The sequence below is a fragment of the Nerophis ophidion genome, linkage group LG02 (assembly GCF_033978795.1).
Source record: "Nerophis ophidion isolate RoL-2023_Sa linkage group LG02, RoL_Noph_v1.0, whole genome shotgun sequence".
NCBI lineage: Eukaryota > Metazoa > Chordata > Actinopteri > Syngnathiformes > Syngnathidae > Nerophis > Nerophis ophidion.
Window position 1 is genome coordinate 87,520,061 of NC_084612.1, and position 18,212 is coordinate 87,538,272.

General features: G+C 39.7%; 1 protein-coding gene across 2 annotated transcripts in view; it reads right to left on the minus strand.

Moving 5' to 3' along the window:
- The window catches only part of LOC133547938 (plakophilin-3-like), an 86,894-nt gene that overhangs the window by 67,480 nt on the left and 1,202 nt on the right, over nt 1-18,212 (minus strand). The gene's annotated exons all lie outside the window — the stretch shown is intronic.

Here is an 18,212-nt window from a genome sequence, read left to right on the forward strand (position 1 = left end):
AAGATCAGACACACATTACAGGGAGACAGAACAGGATCGCTGACGGGTCTGCCGGCTTCCAGCGCCCCTTACAAAAAAGATGACATACAGGTAAACAGTGGGGGGGATGGGAGAAAAGAATAGAAGATTAAAATAAAATAAAAAATAAAAAATTAAAAAAATCGGTCTTAACCTGGGCCATGGAGTGGGGGTGCAGACTGAGGCCAAGGGAAAAAAAGCTTTACTATGGAACAGAGCGGTCAAGCGAACATGGATCCCGACCACATCTCCCGTCCAAAGGCAAAACCTAGTAACTCACTTCTAGCTGATTTTGAGAAAACAATGGAAACGCAATCTATCTTGATGCTGTCTTACAAAGATCTACAAAGTCATCAAAGGTAAAGATGTCTTCTTGAGCTTTCATTTTCTTGCCGATTGAATCTGCTCTCATGAACGTGTGCACCTTTCTCCAGATATTTTATCACGATCTCGGGTGGGGCCCCATTCTGCGTTTGCATGAGCCGTGTACAGCGTCCAGTGTTTATTTTGACCTCTACAGTTATCTGCCCAAAAGAGTATGCAAGGGGAAGAATCAAGAACAATACATTTTGCGGCAGTGTTGGAGCCACTATGGATTGAACTTTCACAGTATCATGTTAGACCCGCTCGACATCCATTGCTTTCGGTCCCCTAGAGGGGGGGGGGGGGGGGGGGGGGGGGTTGCCCACATCTGAGGTCCTCTCCAAGGTTTCTCATAGTCAGCATTGTCACTGGCGTCCCACTGGATGTGAATTCTCCCTGCCCACTGGGTGTGAGTTTTCCTTGCCCTTTTGTGGGTTCTTCCGAGGATGTTGTAGTCGTAATGATTTGTGCAGTCCTTTGAGACATTTGTGATTTGGGGCTATATAAATAAACATTGATTGATTGATTGATTGATTGATTGAATGAAGGTGCTTGCAACGTCCTGGGCCAATCTTCCAAATATCCCCTCGTGCCATAATATCACATAATCAGGTTGAGCGTCGTGCAAATGTCTCATTAAAGACAATAAGGCGACTGACAAAGAAGCTCCGATTGGTCCCTTGAGATACTAGGTTTTTCTGTTGTATCTACGCGGTTATGTGGTAGTTGCTAGGTCCTGCCATGCGCGTAACAGCTTACTTACGGAACAAATTACAATATCGCATACACTACTGTAAAGCATATCACCTGGGAACTCCAACATTATTATCAGCTCAGTTTTGACCAAAATTGAGTTACTGGGTTTTGCCTTTGGACGGGAGACATGTCAACCGGCAGGTTTCGGTGAGAAAATTGTGGTAATAAGTTGGCTCTTACCGTAGTTATGAGCGTAGCCCGCGTCCTCCTGCGGCTGCTGCAGACTATTTACCTCCTCCCACGGAGACACTGGCGGTCACCACACCCGTGGCCACACCCCTCCGACTTTCAGGTACTATATAATCTCACTAAAACACTAGTATTTTCCAAAATAATCCTAGTAAAAGTGTCTAAAAAACATCTGAATCGTTCCCACTGCAATCGCCTTTTTCTTTCTTTCTAGTCCTTCACTCTCAATATCCTCATCCGTGAATCTTTCATCCTGGCTCAAATTAATGGGGAAATTGTCGCTTTCTCGGTCCGAATCGCTCTAGCTGCTGGTGGCTATGATTGTAAAAAATGTGAGGATGTGATGAGCTCTACAACCCGTGACGTCACACGCACATCGTCTGCTACTTCCGGTAAAGAAAAGGCTTTTTTATTAGTTGCGAACTTTATCGTCGATGTTCTCTACTAAATCCTTTCAGCAAAAATATGGTAATATCGCGAAATGATCAAGTATGAAACATAGAATGGACCTGATATCCCCGTTTGAATAAGAAAATCTCATTTCAGTAGGCCTTTAAATGCTCCAACTGAGGTAGAATCTCTAACCGTTGGTGGTAGGGTATTCCAGAGTACTGGAGCCCAAAAGGAAAACGCCCTAGAGCTGCAGACAATACAATCACTGATATAAGGTGATGATTATCAATCAATCAATCAATCAATCAATGTTTACTTATATAGCCCTAAATCACTAGTGTCTCAAAGGGCTGCACAAACCACTACGACATCCTCGGTAGGCCCACATAAGGGCAAGGAAAACTCACACCCAGTGGGACGTCGGTGACAATAATGACCCAGTGGGACGTCGGTGACAATGATGACTATGAGAACCTTAGAGAGGAGGAAAGCAATGGATGTCGAGCGGGTCTAACATGATACTGTGAAAGTTCAATCCACAATGGATCCAACACAGTCGCGAGAGTCCAGTCCAAAGCGGATCCAACACAGCAGCGAAAGTCCCGTTCACAGCGGAGCCAGCAGGAAACCATCCCAAGCGGAGGCGGATCAGCATCGCAGAGATGTCCCCAGCCGATACACAGGCAAGCTGTACATGGCCACCGGATCGGACCGGACCCCCTCGGACCGGACCCCCTCCACAAGGGAGAGTGGGACATAGAAGAAAAAGAAGAGAAACGGCAGATCAACTAGTCTAAAAAGGGAGTCTATTTAAAGGCTAGAGTATACAAATGAGTTTTAAGGTGAGACTTAAATGCTTCTACTGAGGTGGCATCTCGAACTGTTACCGGGAGGGCATTCCAGAGTACTGGAGCCCGAACGGAAAACGCTCTATAGCCCGCAGACTTTTTTTGGGCTTTGGGAATCACTAATAAGCCGGAGTCCTTTGAACGCAGATTTCTTGCCGGGACATATGGTACAATACAATCGGCAATATAGGATGGAGCTAGACCGTGTAGTATTTTATACGTAAGTAGTAAAACCTTAAAGTCACATCTTAAGTGCACAGGAAGCCAGTGCAGGTGAGCCAGTACAGGTATATATGTATGTATATATGTATATAAAGGTATATACAGTACAGGCGTAATGTGATCAAACTTTCTTGTTCTTGTCAAAAGTCTAGCAGCCGCATTTTCTACCAACTGTAATCTTTTAATGCTAGACATGGGGAGACCCGAAAATAATACGTTACAGTAGTCGAGGCGAGACGTAACAAACGCATGGATAATGATCTCAGCGTCTTTAGTGGACAGAATGGAGCGAATTTTAGCGATATTACGGATTAACCATTTTGTATTTTGTTCTTAAGTAACAGAACCTTAAAGTGCACCTTAAGTGTTCCAGGAGCCAGTGCAGGTGGGCCTGTATAGGCGTAATGTGATCGAACTTGGAAGCCGACTGTTGCTCGGATAGAGAATGAAGATCCAAGATCCAATCTCTGATTGATTGCGATGTTTGCTTCAGTCCATACATTGTTTCTGAGACCTGTTCCTGCCTTCAGGGACCATAAAAGGAGTGCCAGGAGGTTTTCCCGCGGGACAACAAGAAGTAATCACATGGTCCATCAGGTATTCAGCTTTGGACTGAAGAATGTTAATAGGCCATGTGACCTTTGCAGTGCCCGTTGATCAATCAATCAATGTTTACTTATATAGCCCTAAATCACTAGTGTCTCAAAGGGCTGCACAAACCACTACGACATCCTCGGTAGGCCCACATAAGGGCAAGGAAAACTCACACCCAGTGGGACGTCGGTGACAATAATGACCCAGTGGGACGTTGGTGACAATGATGACTATGAGAACATGCTACTGTGAAAGATCAATCCATATTGGATCCAACACAGTCGCGAGAGTCCAGTCCAAAGCGCATCCAACTCAGCAGCGAGAGTCCCGTTCACAGCGGAGCCAGCAGGAAACCATCCCAAGCGGAGGCTGATCAGCAGCGCAGAGATGTCCCCAGCCGATACACAGGCGAGCAGTACATGGCCACCGGATAGGACCGGACCCCCTCCACAAGGGAGAGTGGGACATAGAAGAAAAAGAAAAGAAACGGCAGATCAACTGGTCTAAAAAGGGAGTCTATTTAAAGGCTAGAGTATACAAATGAGTTTTAAGGTGAGACTTAAATGCTTCTACTGAGGTGGCATCTCAAACTGTTACCGGGAGGGCATTCCAGAGTACTGGAGCCCGAAATGAAAAAGCTCTACAGCCCGCAGACTTTTTTTGGGCTTTGGGGATCACTAATAAGCCGGAGTCCTTTGAACGCAGATTTCTTGCCGGGACATATGGTACAATACAATCGGCAAGATAGGATGGAGCTAGGCCGTGTAGTATTTTATACGTAAGTAGTAAAACCTTAAAGTCACATCTTAAGTGCACAGGAAGCCAGTGCAGGTGAGCCAGTACAGGCGTAATGTGATCAAACTTTCTTGTTCTTGTCAAAAGTCTAGCAGCCGCATTTTGTACCAACTGTAATCTTTTAATGCTAGACATGGGGAGACCCGAAAATAATACGTAACAGTAGTCGAGACGAGACGTAACAAACGCATGGATAATGATCTCAGCGTCTTTAGTGGACAGAATGGAGCGAATTTGTTGATGACCGTGATTCTGAAGCTTCTTGGAAGTGAAAACCGGATTATTTCCAGATGCACAAAACAGAGAAAATGAATGAATGTAGCAAAGCGATTGAAGGAAGACAACGGTGAATTCGGATTGTTATCATCTGGGCTTTTTGCGTTTATTACCATAATCACGCTCGTCTTCTAGCAATCTAGGTCCTTGATTTATGACCCCCACACTTCAACCACAAGCCACTAATGGTTTTTCTCTAAACACCACCATGTTTTTGTCACAGGTCTATCTTCAGCCCAGCCTCCCACACCCCGGACCAGACCAGTCTAGATAGGAGACAGATGTCGTCCTCTGTCTTAGCCAGGATCAGGGCATTCTTCTCTTAGGATGTGTAGGTCATTTGTGAAGAAGTCCAGTCCTGGCAGTGACTCACACCACTCCTAACCTGACAAACACTGCGGTTGACCAAACTACAGCGCCATGCCCGTCGTCTGCTTGCATAAAGACCCACAAAGAAGAAGGTGAGACATTTGTCAGCAGCACTCAGCATGACAGGCTGAGCTGAACATTCCAAAATAGACTCTGATAACTGACTGGGAATGTTCATGCTCAGCTGAGGAGGAGGAGGCTACACGCTAACATCAGCTACGCCACCTTTTATTTCCCGAGTTCATGGAGGTTCATGGACCATGCGCTTAATCTCAGCACGTTTTATCATTGTGTGAATGCGCCAAAACATACAAACCCCGTTTCCATATGAGTTGGGAAATTGTGTTAGATGTAAATATAAACGGAATACAATGATTTGCAAATCCTTCTTTCATCTCCGTAATATCGCTAAAATTCGCTCCATTCTGTCCACTAAAGACGCTGAGATCATTATCCATGCGTTTGTTACGTCTCACCTCGACTACTGTAACGGATTATTTTCGGGTCTCCCCATGTCTAGCATTAAAAGATTACAGTTGGTACAAAATGCGGCTGCTAGACTTTTGACAAGAACAAGAAAGTTTGATCACATTACACCTGTACTGTATATACCTTTATATACATATATACATACATATATACCTGTACTGGCTCACCTGCACTGGCTTCCTGTGCACTTAAGATGTGACTTTAAGGTTTTACTACTTACGTATAAAATACTACACGGTCTAGCTCCATCCTATCTTGCCGATTGTATTGTACCATATGTCCCGGCAAGAAATCTGCCTTCAAAAGACTCCGGCTTATTAGTGATTCCTAGAGCCCAAAAAAAGTCTGCTGACTATAGAGCGTTGTCATTTCGGGCTCCAGTACTCTGGAATGCCCTCCCGGTAACAGTTCGAGATGTCACCACAGTAGAAGCATTTAAGTCTCACCTTAAAACTCATTTGTATACTCTAGCCTTTAAATAGACTCCCTTTTTAGACAAGTTGATCTGCCGTTTCTTTTCTTTTTCTTCTATGTCCCACTCTCCCTTGTGGAGGGGGTCCGGTCCGATCCGGTGGCCATGTACTGCTTGCCTGTGTATCGGCTGGGGACATCTCTGCGCTGCTGATCCGCCTCCGCTTGGGATGGTTTCCTTTGGACTGGACTCTCGCGACTGTGTTGGATCCATTACGGATTGAACTTTCACAGTATCATGTTAGACCCGCTCGACATCCATTGCTTACCTCCTCTCCAAGGTTCTCATAGTCATCATTGTCACCGATGTCCCACTGGGTGTGAGTTTTCCTTGCCCTTATGTGGGCCTACCGAGGATGTCGTAGTGGTTTGTGCAGCCCTTTGAGACACTAGTGATTTAGGGCTATATAAGTAAACATTGATTGATTGATTGATGTATTTTGGCACTTGACACATGTTTACTGTTAGCATGCTAATGTTACTTTGTTTACCTGGGCATGATGTTAAAGTGCATCCGGCAGTGGAGGCTCCTCTATGGGGTCTTGGGGCACTAGGAGGTTAATCCCTTTACTACTGTTCCCCCAGGTGGCCCTTGGCAAAGCCCTAGTACCTGACTGCCCCCTAGCCAGGGATACAATGAAGACCTCAACGGCAGAGTAGGCGGAAGTCGGTAGATTTAAGAACTACCACAACGGCTGCAATGGCGGAGGAAGGCTGCAGCAGTAAAGGGTCCCCAGTCGTCTTGGACTCCATGCCACTGGACCCTCACCCAATTCTGTCAAGGATTGTGTGGTGACTGTCTGTGCACCAGTCTCCTCACGTTAAACAAAGTCACGCACAGGCATCCTCCATAAAGGGATACAGTCCTACAGGAGGATCGTCATACTCGTTTGAGCGACCGCCGATGATGAGTAGCTTTTTTATCAGGGCATTCAATTGATCGCAACTGGATTGTTTTGTTTCTCTTGGAAGACATTTCTCCTCTCATCTGAGTAGGCTTCATCAGTTCATGCTCATCGACTTAGATTGGTCACATCTAGTCTTGGACTTAGTTTGGTCAGATCTAGTCTAGCGGCCTGAGCCAATACATCAGTAGGATTCATCAGTTCATGGTCATAGACTAAGATTGGTCAGATCTAGTCTTAGACTTAGATTGGTTAGATCTAGTCTAGTGGCCCGAGCCAATACCTCAGTAGGCTTCATAAGTTCATGCTCATCGACTTAGATTGGTCACATCTAGTCTTAGACTTAGTTTGGTCAGATCTAGTCTAGCGGCCTGAGCCAATACCTCAGTAGGATTCATCAGTTCATGGTCATAGACTAAGATTGGTCAGATCTAGTCTTAGACTTAGATTGGTCAGATCTAGTCTAGTGGCCCGAGCCAATACCACAGTAGGCTTCATAAGTTCATGCTCATAGACTTAAATAGGTCAGATCTGGTCTAGCAGTAGGCTTCATCAGTTCATGCTCATAGACTTAGATTGGTCACATCTAGTTTTAGTCTTGGATTGGTAAGATCTAGTCTAGCAGCCCGAACCAATACCTCAGTTGGCTTTATCAGTTCATGCTCATAGACTTAGATTGGTCACATCTAGTTTTAGTCCTAGATTGGTAAGATCTAGTCTAGTGGCCCGAGCCAATACCTCAGTAGGCTTGATTAGTTCATGCTCATAGACTTAGATTGGTCAGATCTAGTCTTGGATTTAGATTGGTCAGATCTAGTCTTGGACTTAGATTGGTCAGATCTAGTCTAGCGGCTGGTGCCTGGTACCTCAGCAGGCTTCATAAGTTCATGCTCATAGACTTAAATAGGTCAGATCTGGTCTAGTGGCCCGGACCAATATCTCAGTAGGCTTCATCAGGTCATGCTCATAGACTTAGATTGGTCAGATCTAGTCTTAGACTTAGTTTGGTCAGATCTAGTCTTAGACTTAGTTTGGTCAGATCTAGTCTAGCGGCCTGAGCCAATACCTCAGTAGGATTTATCAGTTCATGGTCATAGACTAAGATTGGTCAGATCTAGTCTTAGACTTTGATTGGTTAGATCCAGTCTAGTGGCCCGAGCCAATACCTCAGTAGGCTTCATAAGTTCATGCTCATAGACTTAAATAGGTCAGATCTGGTCTAGCGGCCCGAACCAATACCTCAGTAGGCTTCATCAGTTCATGCTCAAAGACTTAGATTGGTCAGATCTAGTCTAGCGGCTTGAGCCTATAGCTCAGTAGGCTTCATCAGTTCATGCTCATAGACTTAGATTGGTCACATCTAGTTTTAGTCTTAGATTGGTAAGATCTAGTCTAGCGGCCCGAACCAATACCTCAGTTGGCTTTATCAGTTCATGGTCATAGACTAAGATTGGTCAGATCTAGTCTTAGACTTTGATTGGTTAGATCCAGTCTAGTGGCCCGAGCCAATACCTCAGTAGGCTTCATAAGTTCATGCTCATAGACTTAAATAGGTCAGATCTGGTCAAGCAGCCCAAACCAATACCTCAGTAGGCTTCATCAGTTCATGCTCATAGACTTAGATTGGTCACATCTAGTCTAGCGGCTTGAGCCTATAGCTCAGTAGGCTTCATCAGTTCATGCTCATAGACTTAGATTGGTCAGATCTAGTCTTGGACTTAGATTGGTCAGATGTAGTCTAGCGGCTGGTGCCTGGTACCTCAGCAGGCTTCATAAGTTCATGCTCATAGACTTAAATAGGTCAGATCTGGTCTAGTGGCCCGAACCAATACCTCAGTAGGCTTCATCAGGTCATGCTCATAGACTTAAATTGGTCAGATCTAGTCTTAGACTTAGTTTGGTCAGATCTAGTCTAGCGGCCTGAGCCAATACCTCAGTAGGATTTATCAGTTCATGGTCATAGACTAAGATTGGTCAGATCTAGTCTTAGACTTAGATTGGTTAGATCTAGTCTAGTGGCCCGAGCCAATACCTCAGTAGGCTTCATAAGTTCATGCTCATAGACTTAAATAGGTCAGATCTGGTGTAGTGGCCCGAACCAATACCTCAGTAGGCTTCATCAGGTCATGCTCATAGACTTAGATTGGTCAGATCTAGTCTAGCGGCTTAGATTGGTCAGATCTAGTCTTGGACTTAGATTGGTCAGATCTAGTCTAGCGGCCATTGTCAATACCTCAGCAGGTTTCATCACTTCATGCTCACAGATTTAGATTGGTCAGAGCTAGTCTTCGACTTAGATTGGTCAGGTCTAGTCTAGCGACCATTGTCAATACCTCAGTAGGCTTCATCACTTCATACTCATAGACTTAGATTGGTCAGATCTAGTCTCGTGGCCCGAGGCAATACCTCAGTAGGCTTCATCAGTTCATGCACATAGACTTATATTGGTCAGATCTAGTTTAGCGGCTGGTGCTAATACCTCAGTAGGTTTCATCACTTCATGCTCATTGACTTAGATTGTTCAGAGCTAGTCTTCGACTTAGATTGGTCAGGTCTGGTCTAGCGGCCATTGTCAATACCTCAGTAGGCTTCATCACTTCATACTCATAGACTTAGATTGGTCAGATCTAGTCTCGTGGCCCGAGGCAATACCTCAGTAGGCTTCATCAGTTAATGCACATAGACTTATATTGGTCAGATCTAGTTTAGCGGCTGGTGCTAATACCTCAGTAGGCTTCATCACTTCATGCTCATTGACTTAGATTGGTCAGAGCTGGTCTTAGACTTATATTTATTTTATATATTTGGGGTTTTGGCACCAGCCATTTCGGTACTAGATGAATGCTAACTGTTGGTCTAACAAAGGCCAGCCGGTGTGGTATTGGTGAACCTCACTTTCTGACAACCTCAGTGGCTCGGTAGCTAGCACGCTCGTCTCTCACGCGGACCATCCAGGTTCGAGTAAGAAGTGGAATAGGAGAGCAGGGACAGAATGAGGCGGTTTGAAGAGAAGCAGTGACCTGGATCAAATCAAACTTTATCTGTAAAAAGCACTTTTCTTAAACATATAATGTGGCACAAAGGGTGAGATTAAGGTTCAGGGGGGATGAGTTTAACGAAGGCCAATGTACGTTGGTAAACCTCACTCCCTGACGACATCAAAAGCCTGGGCTTTTAGCGAGGTTGCTAGCACGCTTGTCTCTAATGCAATCGACCCAAGCGGAACACGAGAGCAAGGACCGAACCAGGCAGCTTTAAACCTACAAGTCAAATTTTTTTGTAACCTGACAATATTTGGCTCGTGTGCTAACTGTTACCATTTGACTTTTTTGCATTCCCGTGCAATTTGTACCAAAATTGCTTATTATAGTTTGAAGTAACACTGCTACACAACAGACTTCACAATTACTTTTTTTTTACAAGAGTTATCTGAAAGGGTGTCTTTTTGATTAGAAGAGATCCGATTCTACGATCAACCTTGTAGTCGGATCGTGTGCCATCGCACCGCCTTAGCCTTGGGATGCCATCTGCCCCAGGTCAGACTCGCCAGAAATTGAACATTGGGGTGTAGCTTCAATGGTAATGATCCTTCTCCTGGTTCAACTATAAAAACCTTGTTACGACGTTGACTTCCTCTAGCCGAGACAGTGGTCGGCCAAAGCCAAAGCTCTGCCGTGATTATTTATTTATCTGGGTTTGTTAATCTTTTAGAGGTAGGAACAGTCACAACTGAGATCTGCTAATCTGTGGATAAATGTTGCATGCATGCTAAGCTGCATGGAACAAACGTTCCGTTACATTTCAGACGGTGAAAATCCTTAGTCGAAGACAACCCGCGTTATCTGTAGTCTGACATTCTAAAAAAGCCAATGTGATGTGGTAACAGCACACACGATGCAGTGTTATTGGTAAGTGTCCTGCTAAGTGTCCGAGTCAGCAACATTCAAACACTCGCTTATCAGACATGCAGGGAGGGTCTGCTTCTGCTCCTGTTCCCACTGGAAACCATGACAACGTCATTCTGACTTTCTGCCAGGGAAGACCACTGTCACATTTCCCACCTGGCTGGAACTTGTCATGTAAAAGCCCCCCAAAAACAGGAAATGGTGACAACGATAAAAACACCACAGGGTCGGAAATAACAGCGCAGCACATGTCTCCTGCACCTCTACAAAGTGGCCACTATATTATTCAGTATATTAATTATTTTATAAAAGGATGTTTCTGCACATTTCCATTAAGTAAACATTTAATTCTAATTGGTTTGAAGGAAATCTGTAAAATTAGGGAGGGTGTGACCTATGGTAATCATGATCAACTAATTAAGGGCAGAAATCACAAAAAAATTCAAACACTTTGACAAATTTCACAAAAAAAAAAAAAACGAAAGGAGTTACTGTATGTTGCTAATGAATGGCTGAACAACACACTGAAAGAATGAGAAAAAGAACAAACAACTCAACGAACAAATCAACAAATGAACATACGAACGAACGAGAAAAAGAACAAACGACAAAATTAACAAAACATCAAATGGATGAAAAAAATGAGTTATGTTGCCAATGAACGAACAAACCAACAAATGAACAAACGAACAAAAAAAGAACGAACAACATAATGTTCAAAACGACAAACAAACGATCAAAATGGACAAAGGAACATACGAACGAACGAGTAAAAAACGATGCAACCAACGAATGAACGAACGAACATACGAACAAACATACAAACAAATATACGAACGAACATACGAACAAACATACAAACAAATATACGAACGAACAAACGAACGAACATACGAACAAACAACAAAACTAACAAAAAAACAAACAGACGAACATAAAGAGTTATTTTGCTAATAAACGAACAAACCAACGAATAAACGAACCAACTTGAGCGACCGAGAAAAAAGAACAAACAAAAAAATTAACAACACAACAAACGGATGAACGAATAGAGTTATGTTGCTAATAAACGAACAAACCAACAAATAAACGAACCAACATGAGCGACCGAGAAAAAAGAACGAACAAAAAAACGAACATAACAACAAACGGATGAACAAATAGAGTTATGTTGCTAATGAATGAACGAACCAACAAAAGAATGAACGAGTGAACTACCGAGAAAAACAAACGACAAAACAAACGAACAAAATAATTATGTGGCTAATGAACGAACAAACGAATTAACGAACAAACAAATTAACAAAACGGACAAGCAAAAGACCCAAAGAGCGAATGGCTGAATGAACAAACAACTGAACATAAAAGTTGAACGAACAGAAGGAGAAAATAGGTTCCTTGCTCATGAATGAACAAACAAACAAATTAACAAACAACTGAACGACTGAGGGAAAAAAACGAACGACAAAACAACAAATAAATAAATAAAACATTTCTTGCTAATGAACGAACAAACAAATGAAAAAACTACTGAAAGGACAAGCAAAAGAATGAAGGAACAAACTACTGAATGAACAAACAACTGTACGTAAAATAAAGAAAGAACAGAAAAAGAAAAGAGGTTTGTTGCTAAGGAATGAACGAGCATACGAACAAACAAATGAACAAAAAAACAAAACGATGAACGAAAGAACCAATGCAAAGTAGCGGTATTAGCAATATCTTTACCAACATTTGACGTATGGCCCTCTATTAGTGGCAAGAAGGATCAGTTTTTAGTGTATTTTTAAACATGTTTTATTTTCACTTTTCATAGTCCATAAAAATGACATGCATGCGTCAATAACGCAAGTTAGATTGCAAACACTACAAGGTGAAAATGGCCACAACAAAAAAAGAAAAGAAAAGGTAAAGAGATAGAGATGATCGTCTTTTTGCAGTCTGTATCGTGTTGTGTTCAGGGAACGTTTGTGGCGCTGCATGACGAGCATTCGCTACATGCACGCCTCAGCTTTGACACGGTGGCGTTAACATTGCTCACTTCATCACGCAAATGAACGAAGTGACAAGCACGGCTGCGTAGGCGCCAGAAAAAGACGGTGGAATCATTCACACTCGGGTGCAGGGGATTTGAAATGGTGCATGAAGACCACGAAACCCTCTCTCTGTTCTCGCACTTCTGGGCCTCTATTTAACCAACACTTCAAGTGTTCTACATATCACAAAATGGCAAAAAAATAACACAAATACTTTATGTCACCACTGAAATAACATTTTAATAGAATTGTTTATGTTGTATTTCGCTGTCACGTCACATTTTGTACGCAAGGCTGCTTGCTGTTGCTAGGCAGACTTCACACAAACAACACAGTTAAAATTACATTTAAAAAATGTGTCTTAACAGGATTTAATCGTTTAAAATAAAGATTAGTATAAATTTAAAAAAACAATTTGCTACATTTTAGCACGTGACTTACCAATCACTAATCTTTTTTTTTCCATCTTCCTTATCATTAGACAGCCTGCGTTGTTTATTTAAGGTCAGTCCTTGGACCTTAACCACTTATCGGAGGGGGGAACCTAACACAGCACCACAGACTATGGCTAGTTTAGGTCCTAATCTACACCACTCTACAACTACAAACAATCATGTGTGCGTTATCTCTTTACATGCTAAATGACATCAACTAAACAAGCCAAAAAAACAACTGGCTTTTATTTTGGTAATTTAATGTCCTGTGTCCTTTGGTTGTTTTTCGACACTCGTTGATGCTTACCTTGATACTAAATTAACATTGATATAACAAAAACAAATAATATTTAGGAATTTGTCAGGCGCTAATGTAGTCTAGTTTAGCTAAACTGAGCTAAATTGGGAATTTTTGCATTATTTTATGGCTTTTTTGTAATGTGTTGTCCTGTGTTTGGTTGTTTTTCGACATTGGTTCTAAAATCAACATTGTTAAACATAAACAAAAAAGATTTTAACATTTGTAAGAAGGGCAAGAGCTAATATAGCATATCTTAGATCTTAGCTCTTAAATTGTAGATCTTAGATCATAGATCGTAAATCTTGGATCTTAAATGGTAAATCGTAAATTTTAAATCTTAAATCGTAAATCTTAGATCTTAGATCGTAAATCATGGATCGTAAATCTTACATTGTAAATCGTAAATCTTAGATTTTAAATTGTAGATCTTAGATCGTGAATCGTAAATCTTAGATCGTAAATCTTAGATCATGAATTGTAAATCTTATATCTTAAATCGTAAATCTTAGATCGTAAATCATATATCTTAGATCGTATATCTTAGGTCGTAAATTGTAGATCTTAGATCTAAAATCGTAAATCGTAGATCTTAGATCATAAATCGTAAATCTTAGATCGTAATTATTAGATCCTAAATCGTAAAATTAGATCTTAAGTCGTAGATCTTGGATCGTAAATCGTAAATCTTAGATCGTAAACCGTAAATCTTAGATCGTAAATTAAAAATCTTGGATCGTAAATCGTAGATCGTAAATCGTAGATCGAAAATCTTACATCGTAAATCGTAGATCTTAAATCGTAGATCTCAGATTGTAAATCTTGGATCATAAATTGTAAATCTTAGATCTTGAATCGTAGATCCTAAATCTTAAGTTGTAAATCGTAGATCTTAGATCCTAAATCTTAGATCGTAAATCTTAGATCATAGAGCGTAAATCGTTATATCTTAGATTGTAAATCGTAAATTGTGGATCTTAGATCTTAAATCGTAAAGCGTGGATCTTAGATCCTAAATCTTGGATCCTAAATCGTAAATCGTAGCTCTTGGATCGTAAATTGTAAATCTTAGATCGTAAATCGTAACTCTGAGATGGTAAATCCTAAATCTTAGATCGTAAATCTTATATCTTAAATCGTAGATCTTGGATCGTGAATCGTAGATTTTAGATCGTAAATCGTAGATCATAGATTGTAGATCTTAAATCACCAAAAACGATTCCCGGGCGCGGCCACCGCTGCTGCTCACTGCTTCCCTCACCTCCCAGGAGGTAATCAAGGGTGATGGGTCAAATGCAGAGAATAATTTCACCACACCTAGTGTGCGTGTGACAATCATTGGTACTTTAACTTTAGCTTGACACCGCTAAATTAGCCTATTTGCGTTACTTTATTGCGTTTTTAAATTTTTATTCATGTGTTTTTCAGTATTTGAAATGCATAACTTGGTTCCAAAGTTAACATTGTATAACATCGAATCAAACAACATTTGGGAATTTATCGCTACTATAGCTAATGTAGCTTTAGTATAGTTCTACTGAGCTTAATTAGCAGTTTGCGTTATACTTTATTGGTTTTTGGTCAAATTATTGTTCAGTATTTTGTTTTAGTTGTTTTTTCTACACCTTAACTTGGTTCTGAAATCAACATATATGTTTTCAACGTTAAAAGAAGATTTAAGGAATCTATCACGACTCGAACAAATGTAGGCTAGCTTAGCTCAAAAAGAATAAATTAGCATTTTTGTGTACTACTTTATTGCTTTTTTGTAATTTGTTGTTCTGTTTTTATTTTGGTTGTTTTATTGCATACCTTTATATCAAAATGAACATTGTTAAACACTGAAACAAACAAGATTTGGAAATTTATTGCAACTAAAGCTAATGTAGCCTAGCTTCGTTCAACAAGTCTTAATGAACAGTTTCCGGTTACTTTATTGTTTTTGGTCTTTTATTGTTATGTATTTGCTTGGTTTGTTTTTTCTACACTTCTTGATTCTTACCTTGGTTCTAAAATAAATATTATCGTTGTTGAGTTATGTTTTGAGAAATTTTGCACAACTCGAAAGCATGTAGCCTAGCTTAGCTCAATAAGACTTAACAGTGTTGCATTACTTACTTTAATGCTCTTTTTAAAAATGTGTTGTTTATTTTGGTTGTTTAATCGCATACCTTGATATTAAAATGAACATTGTTAAAAACTGACAAAGAAGATTTGGAAATGTATCGCGACTAAAGCTAATGTAGCCTAGCTTTGTTCAACAAGGCTTAATGAACAGTTTCCGGTTACTTCATTGTTTTTAGTCTTTTATTGTTCTATATTTGCTTGGTTATTTTTCTACACTTTTTGATTCTTACCTAGGTTCTGAAATGAATATTAACGTTGTTAAATGATTTGAGGAATTTTGCACAATTCGAACGGATGTAGCCTACCTTACTTATTAGCTCAATAAGACTTAAAATGTTTGTGTTACTTTATTGCTCTTTTTTTTAATTTGTTGTTTACTTTGGTTGTTTAATTGCATAACTTGATATTAAAATGAACATTGTTAAATACTGAAACAAACAAGATTTGAAAATGTATCGCAACTAAAGGTAAGGTAGCCGAGCTTCGTTCAACAAGACTTAATGAGCAGTTTCCGGTTACTTTATTGTTTTTAGTCTTGTATTGTTCTATATTTGCTTGGTTGCTTTTCTACACTTTTTATTCTTACCATGGTTCTAAAATAAATATCAACGTTGTTGAATGATTTTTTAAGAAATTTTGCACAACTCGAACGGATGTAGCATAGCTTGGCTCAATAAGACTTAACATTTTGTGTTACTTACTTTATTGCCCTTTTTTAAAATGTGTTGTTTATTGTGGCTGTTTAATCGCATAACTTGATATTAAAATGAACATTGTTAAACACTGAAACAAGGAAGATTTGGAAATGTATCGCGACTAAAGCTAATGTAGCCTAACTTCGTTCAACAAGGCTTAATGAGCAGTTTCCGGTTACTTTATTGTTTTTACTTTTATTGTTCTATATTTGCTTGGTTGTTTTTCTACACTTTTTGATTATTAACATGGTTCTAAAATAAATATTAACGTTGTTGAAGGATGTTTTGAGAAATTTTGCACAACTCGAACGGATGTAGCATAGCTTAGCTCAATAAGACTTAACATGTTTGTTACTTTTTTGCTCTTTTTTAAAATTTGTTGTGTATTTTGGTTGTTTAATTGCATAACTTGATATTAAAATGAACATTGCTAAACACTGAAATAAGGAAGATTTGGAAATTTATCGCAACTAAAGCTAATGTAGCCGAGCTTTGTTCAACAAGACTTAATCAGCAGTTTCCGGTTACTTTATTGTTTTTAGTCTTTTATTGTTCTATATTTGCGTGATTGCATTTCTACACTTTTTGATTCTTACCTTGGTTCTAAAATAAATATTAACGTTGTTAAATGATGTTTTGAGGAATTTTGCAGAACTCGAACAGATGTAGACTAGCTTAGCTCAATAAGACTTAACAGTTTTGCGTTACTTATTTTATTGCTTTTTGTTAAATGCGTTGTTTATTTTGGTCGTTAAATTGCATACCTTGATATTAAAATGAACATTGTTAAACAGTAAAATAAAGAAGATTTGGAAATGTATCGCGACTAAAGTTAATGTAGCCTAGCTTAGTTCAACAAGGCTTAATGAGCAGTTTCCGGTTACTTTATTGTTTTTAGTCTTTTATTGTTCTATATTTGCGTGATAGCATTTCTACACCTTTTGATGCTTACCTTGGTTCTAAAATAAATATTAACGTTGTTAAATGATGTTTTGAGAAATTTTACACAACTACAACGGATGTAGCCTAGTTTAGCTCAATAAGACTTAACGGTGTTGCGTTACTTACTTTATTGCTCTTTTTTAAAATGTGTTGTTTATTTTGGTTGTTTAATCGCATACCTTGATATTAAAATGAACATTGTTAAACATTGAAACAAAGAAGATTTGGAAATGTATCGCGACTAAAGCTAATGTAGCCTAGCTTCGTTCAACAAGGCTTAATTAGCAGTTTCCAGTTACTTTATTGTTTTTAGTCTTTTATTGTTCTATATTTGCGTGATTGCATTTCTATACCTTTTGATTCTTACCTTGGTTCTAAAATAAATATTAACGTTGTTAAATGATGTTTTGAGAAATTTTACACAACTACAACGGATGTAGCCTAGTTTAGCTCAATAAGACTTAACAGTGTTGCGTTACTTACTTTATTGCTCTTTTTTAAAATGTGTTGTTTATTTTGGTTGTTTAATCGCATACCTTGATATTAAAATGAACATTGTTAAACACTAAAATAAAGAAGATTTGGAAATGTATCGCGACTAAAGTTAATGTAGCCTAGCTTCGTTCAACAAGGCTTAATGAGCAGTTTCCGGTTACTTTATTGTTTTTAGTCTTTTATTGTTCTATATTTGCGTGATTGCATTTCTACACCTTTTGATGCTTACCTTGGTTCTAAAATAAATATTAACGTTGTTAAATGATGTTTTGAGAAATTTTACACAACTACAACGGATGTAGCCTAGTTTAGCTCAATAAGACTTAACGGTGTTGCGTTACTTACTTTATTGCTCTTTTTTAAAATGTGTTGTTTATTTTGGTTGTTTAATCGCATACCTTGATATTAAAATGAACATTGTTAAACACTAAAATAAAAAAGATTTGGAAATGTATCGCGACTAAAGTTAATGTAGCCTAGCTTCGTTCAACAAGGCTTAATGAGCAGTTTCCGGTTACTTTATTGTTTTTAGTCTTTTATTGTTCTATATTTGCGTGATTGCATTTCTATACCTTTTGATGCTTACCTTGGT